At 39.9% G+C, this 7,335-nt stretch overlaps 1 protein-coding gene across 1 annotated transcript in view; it reads left to right on the top strand.

Annotated features, from left to right (window-relative positions):
* The first annotated feature begins 419 nt into the window (after nucleotides 1-419).
* The window catches only part of LOC145982541 (uncharacterized), a 28,330-nt gene continuing 21,414 nt past the window's right edge, over nucleotides 420-7,335 (top strand). The window contains exon 1 of the mRNA XM_083115997.1: nucleotides 420-565. The gene's annotated coding sequence lies outside the window, so the exon portion shown is untranslated. The remainder of the gene's footprint in view (nucleotides 566-7,335) is intronic.

The raw sequence follows: 7,335 nt of genomic DNA, 5'->3' as shown, positions 1-7,335 counted from the left end.
CTGGCGTCGTAGTGCGCTGTGCTAACCACTCCGCCACGGGGCCCGGCATGCTGCTGTACCAGCGGGAAAGCAATGAGGCACATCTCCATAAAGAGAAAACCCCTTTGACGCTATCGTCGAATTTTCAACCCTTAGATTCGCACGACCAAACTCGGAATTCTTGTCTCCTGCGTCGGAACGCAAGGAGGGTGACATTGGTGTTGGCCCGGTTGCCTAACCCAAGCGTCCACGACTGCAACTCAGTTCTACTCGTCACCGTACAAGGCAAGAACCCACAGCTCGCGATAAGAATTGCCCGCCGTAGTAGAAGTCCTCAACTTCCGGTTGTTTTGCGCGTGAAAGAAACCTGAAATTTCGAAGCGGGAAAGCGGCTCTGTTATCACCCGGTGGAATGGGAGGTAGAAAGCAGGAAATATGGCCACAGATCTATGCAAAGGTTAGATATCCTTTGAACCCGTAGCGGTTTGTTGTCGATAGAACGGCAAAGTTAAAAGGAGGACACCTATGTATTTCGGAGCAGTTGTGTTTCGGCGTCCGCTCTTTGTTGACGTCAATTCAGACAAAGGTATGTACTATAATATTCTGCCACAATTATACAACGCGTGTTAACCGTGTATTTTCCAAGGTTCTATCACGGCAGGCAGACAACTTTCGCTCGTTCAACAATATGTCGCAGTTTCAAATGTGCATTCACTTGTTTCAGTTGGTTTTGTAAGTCCACTTTACGTACAGATAGGCCCGCACCGCGGGGTGGGGCATCCTTTGGGCTCCGGTTACGGGGCGCGCGCAGGTTCGAGTCTTCTGGAGGAAGCGGAACCGGGATGGCCACTTTAGCACCATGATAAAATTCAAGTATAATTGTCGGTTTTATTATTTATTTACGACTTTGTTTACATGGCGAAGTTCTCTTCCACTTAACCATTAATTATAATGTTAAATTTCTTCTTTACAATTAATTGTATTCAATTAGAAAATATAAATGAAAAATAAAGTAATAGAAAAATATTAAAATAAAATAAAAGTAATACATTTTGCATACGAGCAGTCAAAAAGTGGATTAACCATTAATCACAGTGGATTATTTCTTTACTAACACAATGTAAAATATATCTGAAGGGGTACAGCCGGATTGCGCACACTTTTCCTGGTTTTATCAGTGGTATCTGATAAGCCGTTGACAAGCTGTCACAATGTACAAAATTGCGCACAAAGAAATGAGGCGATGTTGTCAGATGTAAAATGTTCTCAAGTCGTTCTCACTTCTGTTGTGTTTGTATGTGTGTGGACTTACACGTGTTTTTGCTGGAAGGGTAGCATTAGATAGGCATAGAGGATGAACCTGATTGGTAGACTAGGATGTACTGGTCGGTGTATCTCCGTATTTATACCGAAGGTCACGATCTTCGATTGACAGTGTTTGTTGTGCAGTCATTAACCTAACCTAACTTTTGAGTTTGAGTAAATTGGTATGAAAATTGTATCTTGCAAACCTCAATAGTGACTTACTGTATTATGTAAATTGGTATGAAAATTGTATCTTGACTTGCTACATTTACTGATCAAATTATATTTTTTATTTAATCCTTAAGAGATTTAGTATATTATTTCTAATTTCTCTCTCTCTTCTTTTCTAAAGAAAAAACAGTTTTGCGCACAGACTTTAAAGCTATCAAAGTGGCAACGTTGGATCAAAATATGTGCGCAAAACAGGTCAGTGAGATTTGTACGCAATCCTGGATCTAAAGTGTGCGCAATTCGGTTGCGGCGATCTGAAGAGAAAAATTAAAAATAAATGCAGTACTGAGTACAGTTTCTATATGAACACACACACACGCACACACACACACACCTACACACAACTACCTATAGAGAAAGCAAATTTCGTTAGCTAAAAGTATTATGCATTGTTTTCTGGGAATTCATTCAAGGTCCAAAATATTTAACATGTGTAACTTTAATTTTGTTTTGAATGTTACAATTGAGGAGGAGATTTGGATTTCGGGGGCCAGTCTGTTCCAGTGTCCTGCAGAAGTAACGGTAAAAGAATTGGCGTAAAAGTTAGATCTGTGGAGAGGAATGGATAACAGAGATTTTTCACGTGATCTGGTGTTACGGGAGTGAAAGTCCGAAAGATATTGAAACCGCTTGGAGAGGTATTTGGGATCTTTGATTTCTAGGGCTTTGTACAGTAGGACAAGGTTGTGGTAAATCCGTTTATCGCTCAAGGCGAATTTTCAAAAAAAATCCAAGGTAACACAATATTTTCTCTCTATTTCAATCTTACGTATCCAAAAATTCTAACTCAATTCACCTTAACGGCATATATATTTGAAATATTTAATTTAAGGTGTGAAATTTACATTTTTCATTTCAAAGTACATCTACAAACACAAGCCACACTTACTTTCGCGTTCTTTTCCCTAAATAGCGGTGGAAGAGGGGGCAAACTCCAGATTTTTGTTTTTTATTGAAATTCGGGGGGTCGCAGCCCCCTTAACCCCCCGGTTCGGCGTTCTGAATTGTACACGGTTGCATTCCCTGATGGTTTAGCTGCAAAACAAAAGCTATCCTAAGTAGATTTCTTCAATAATGCCCGAGTTATAACAATTTTCTGAGCAATATGCAAATTAGATATTTTTGGTAATAAAAATAGAGTTTCACATTTATTCAACTTGTATGGCACCCAGGAACATGAAACAAGTTTCATTCTCTTCGGAAACGTCCATACTTTGAAGAGAAAAGCCTTGTAATCAAGGGGTCCCGGGTTCGATACCCGGTGAAGGCACAAGTGGTTCGGATCCCACTTAAAACTGTAGATCCAGTCCCGATTACCCTTACTGTGCATAAAGTGGACTTAAAACACCAAATCAATCAATCATTTGAAAAGAAACTTACGTTCGCGTTCTCTTCCTAAATAGCGGGGAAAGAGGGGGCAAACTCCAGATTTGTATGGTATTTTCATTGAAATTCGGGGTCGCAGCCGCCCTAAACCCCCCTGGGTTCGGCGTTCTGAATTGTACACGGCTGCATGCCCTGATGTTTTAGCTGCAAAACAAAAGTTATCTGAAGTAGATTGCTCCAATAGTGCCCGAGTTCTTACGATTTTATCCAAAAAGTGTACAAATTTTAAATTCTCGCGGAAAAGGCTCGGCGAAGCAGGATTACTTCCGTAAATCCGCCCGGCAGTGTAAAGGATCCTGAAATTCGGTACGGGAAAAAAATCGCAATTTCTCGACTAATTCGGGAAATTTTCGGGACGGGAAATGGTCGAAATTTCCCGAAGCTCTGGAAATCTCGAATTCTACACGTCATTTTCATACAGTGTCCACGGTACAGTCTCTACGGGACTCTTCCCAAGCTCTTCCGTCCGTGGCAGTGTGCCAACGTAGCTCTCTTGGAGCCAGATCTGGCTCTTTCGTGCACTCGTTCGGCTGTGTACTGGGACGCCCACCCCCGTGCCCCACTATGATGCCATCACTGGTTCCGGCCCACATAGACCAACCTTTGCCATAATAATACATTATGCACGTGCCGTGATATTGTTATATTGGCTGCGTCGTCCCACTCCCTATTATCTTTCCAGCTACTTCTTTGTAGCGCCGTGTTTGACGTGAAATTGACATAATATTGTTATATCAGGGAATTCTATATTTTCTTTGATTTCATACGACCATCGGTGGATTATTGAGATGGGCTATGCCGCCGGATCTAGATATTGAAAACTAAGAATAAATTGTCGTCAATTTAGAGTTAACGGTAATAGCAGCGCCCCACCCCTTTGACAACTAACATTACCCTAGGAGGCACTTTATCCAGCCTTCGTAAATCTAGCTCCATGAAAGTCAGTTTTAACTCCATTTAAGATGAAATTTAGTTCTTATATGCGCATCAGATTTGGCAACATTGCCAGGAGACAAGAAGAAGAGCATTGATCTTATGGGAGTATGATTTGATTCGTTCTCTTGGGAATATAAAACTTCCGATGGAATAGAAAAAGATGTCAACGGGAAGAGGGCACTTTGAAGAAGTGATTGCCCAGCAGAAAAGTCGAAACTTCCATTTGATTAGCTGTAACTTGATGTTGAAGTTGATTCCCCACAAGGAATACATGGGATTCCGAAAATTCTTATTCATCATATTTTTCGAACATCGTTTTGTACACACATATCCGAATCTTGGAGTGGTAATAGAGACGGCTGAAGTTCCTGTAATTGTAAGTTGAGGTGGGCGATATCAACTAGACTATATATCGTTACTATATTTTGGAGATGTGTATCGTGTTGGCGATATATCGTCCTCCTCCGTAGTCGAGCGGGTTAAGGCGTTCACTCGTCTTGAGATCGTTCGCTGCGGGACGGCGTAGGTTCGAATCCGGCTCTGGTCGGAATTTATTCGGCCTACGTATAGGGCCGGTGGCAACCCACCATCGTGAGGAAATTGGGAAGCTCCGAGTGAGTGAGCGTAACCCGGTCGAGAAGACCTACAACAACGGCTGGGGGTTCGTCGGGCTGATCACCCGTCACCCCAATACTGGTCCGAGACCTCCACGCTATAACAGGTGACGAAGGAACAGTGTGGGAGGGAGACCAGCAGTCGGTAGGTAAGCCAAGGCCCGCCATGGTGCTGTAGAGCTGTAGGGTTAGGGGGTGGGCGATATCAACTAGACTATATATCGTTACTATATTTTGGAGATGTGTATCGTGTTGGCGATATATCGTCACGATATTTTGGCGATATACACGTATATCGTGTTGGCGGTATATCGTCACGATATTTGGCGATATATATCGTGTCGGCGATATATCGTCACGATATTTGGAGATATGTATTGTGTTGGCGATATATCGTCACGATATTTGGCGATATATCGTCACGACATTTGGCGACATATATCGTGTCGGCGATATATCGTCACGACATTTGGCGATATACATCGTCTCGGCGTTATATCGCCACGATATTTGGCGATTTATCGCCGATATCACGATACGAAAAAAAAATAGTCTCGTAACGTCTGGTCTGTGGCGATATTTTCTTGACGATATATCGCAATATCAAATTTCCGATATCGTAAATCCCTAATTGTAACACAGGCACATTCGAATCTTCTAAAATGTAATACAGACGACTGAATCTTCAAACATGTAATGCAGACACAGCCAGATGACTAAGAATATACGTAATATAGGCAGGCCTGGATTTATATGTGCAAGCTAACAACATCCTGAGTTCCTTCTACGTATATATGCAATTTTAGTTATAATTTTGAAGCCACTTAGTTAATGTTTCTTATGTTATAAATATATACTTTTTTCCAATTTGTCACGCTCAAAGCAATTTCTTCCCAAGCTAAGATATTTTTAGTTGAATACCCCCAAAGGCCTCTCCTAAATTCGGACGTGTACGGTAGACATGAAGTGTAAACAGAATTTTGAAAATAACAAGAACTTCGAAACATTGAAGAATGTTTTCATATATTCGAATGCTAGGCTATCTATATCATCCGTCCGGTTGAATGGTTTTTACATGCTAAACCATACAAGTCATGAACAGTGTTTAAAGGATTATCTTGAAAAAATGACTTATCTCTTTACTGCTCACGTTGAAAGGTGAACCCAGTCTTTCATCCCACTTCTTTTCCCTACAATTAATTAATTCCCTTCGCCTGAACAATCTTAAATATATTGTAAATATTGCAGCCGCCAATAGATGGCAGAGCAATAGCTTTGAATCTTATTTTCTACTTGTACATTACAAAATTATCAAATGTTAACAGTTTTTTCTTACGTATTTGCCTTAATAAACACTAGGGCGTATTAACTGTTACTTTTTATCTGTATGCTTTAATGTGAACTGAATATTGTTCCAGACGATGAAAAACCTGAAATAAAGATGTACTAAATATGAATTTATTATGAACGATATACTTGGGTAACTCGTTCATAATAAATTCGAATTCTCTATATCCTTATTTCAGGTTTTTCATCGTCTGGAACAATATTCAGTTCACATTAAAGCATACAGATAAAAAAATAACAGTTAATACGCCTTAGTGTTTATTAAGGCAAATACGTAAGAAAAAAACGATATACTAGAGTGCGCGTCAAATCTCCTGCATATGGCCTTGAACGGCTGAACAGCACCAGCGAATCACAGACGTGCGGCGTTGCCTAGTTCCGTGACAAACCGTTTCGCTCGACCACGCTGTCTCTTTTCCGTGTGAGATTTCGACATGGCACCGCTGCAGTGCGCTGCTATTGGCTATCGCCATATGCAGGAGATTTGACGCGCACTCTAGGGCAACATTGCCCCTAAAGCGACAGTCGCAGAGGAAGAAAACACAAGATATTAGACAAGTCATTGTAAAGGGGGAAATAACATATAGAAGCAGAGGTAACGATATTTCAAAACAACAAACTCAGGAAAATTCATTCGTCCATTCAGGGCAACTGATTACGATCGTCTGGATCCCTTAGTCTGTGCCTTCTTTACTCTATTGGCACGTACACAAAATTACAGGTACAGCATTCACATAAAAAGTACATTTGCTGACTTTGTAAAGAACTTATTGTACTTTGACTATAGCTCGGAAGTTGATGACCTAAAAAATGTTTAAAAAAAATGACCTGCAGAATGACAAAATTCTTAAAAAATTATCTAAAATTATTTCCGATCTAAAATTGAAAGCTTGATTTTTTCCATAAATTACAAGAGAGTAGTTGAATAATTTGATAAACTACAGAAGCAAAGGGATAGAAGCATTTAAGTGCTAATGTAGTTTTCTTTAATTTTGCTTCAAGGTTACATAAAATACATCTCTCAGAGTGAACCTTACACGATATAACAGGGCCTGCATCTGAAAATGCGCTTGTGTTTCGTGCACATCACATTATATTTTCTTTTAGATATTGTGACTAATTTTACTTTAAAACCACAGATTAAAACGATAATAATGTCCACTAAGGAGTAAAAATAAATTTACCACAATAAATGACCGTATTTTGGATTACTGGCGAACTTGATGAAAGTATCATGTCAGTGAATTTAAATATGTAAGTTAAGTTAGAAAATGCATTTAAATTTCACGAAAGAACAAGGGAGAAAGAAAAATGCCTCAAAAATTAAGAGAAATCCAACAAAAACGGACAGATATAAAGTTTAGTATTGTATTCAAGTCTCAGGAAAAAAATATGATTTGTCGTCAACTTCCGAGCATTAATAATGATCAAAATTCGGGCTAGGCTGCACAGCGACGTAAAGACAGTGTACAAAAAAAGGTTGTCAGTATGTATTTCTTCAAAATTGGATGTTTATAACACCAATAATGAATCTACT

The sequence above is a fragment of the Lepisma saccharinum genome, unplaced genomic scaffold (genome assembly GCF_977018435.1).
Source record: "Lepisma saccharinum unplaced genomic scaffold, izLepSacc3.1 HAP1_SCAFFOLD_232, whole genome shotgun sequence".
Taxonomy (NCBI): domain Eukaryota; kingdom Metazoa; phylum Arthropoda; class Insecta; order Zygentoma; family Lepismatidae; genus Lepisma; species Lepisma saccharinum.
The sequence above is the reverse complement of the archived record's forward strand: the minus strand, read 5'-3'. Positions and strand labels throughout refer to the sequence as shown.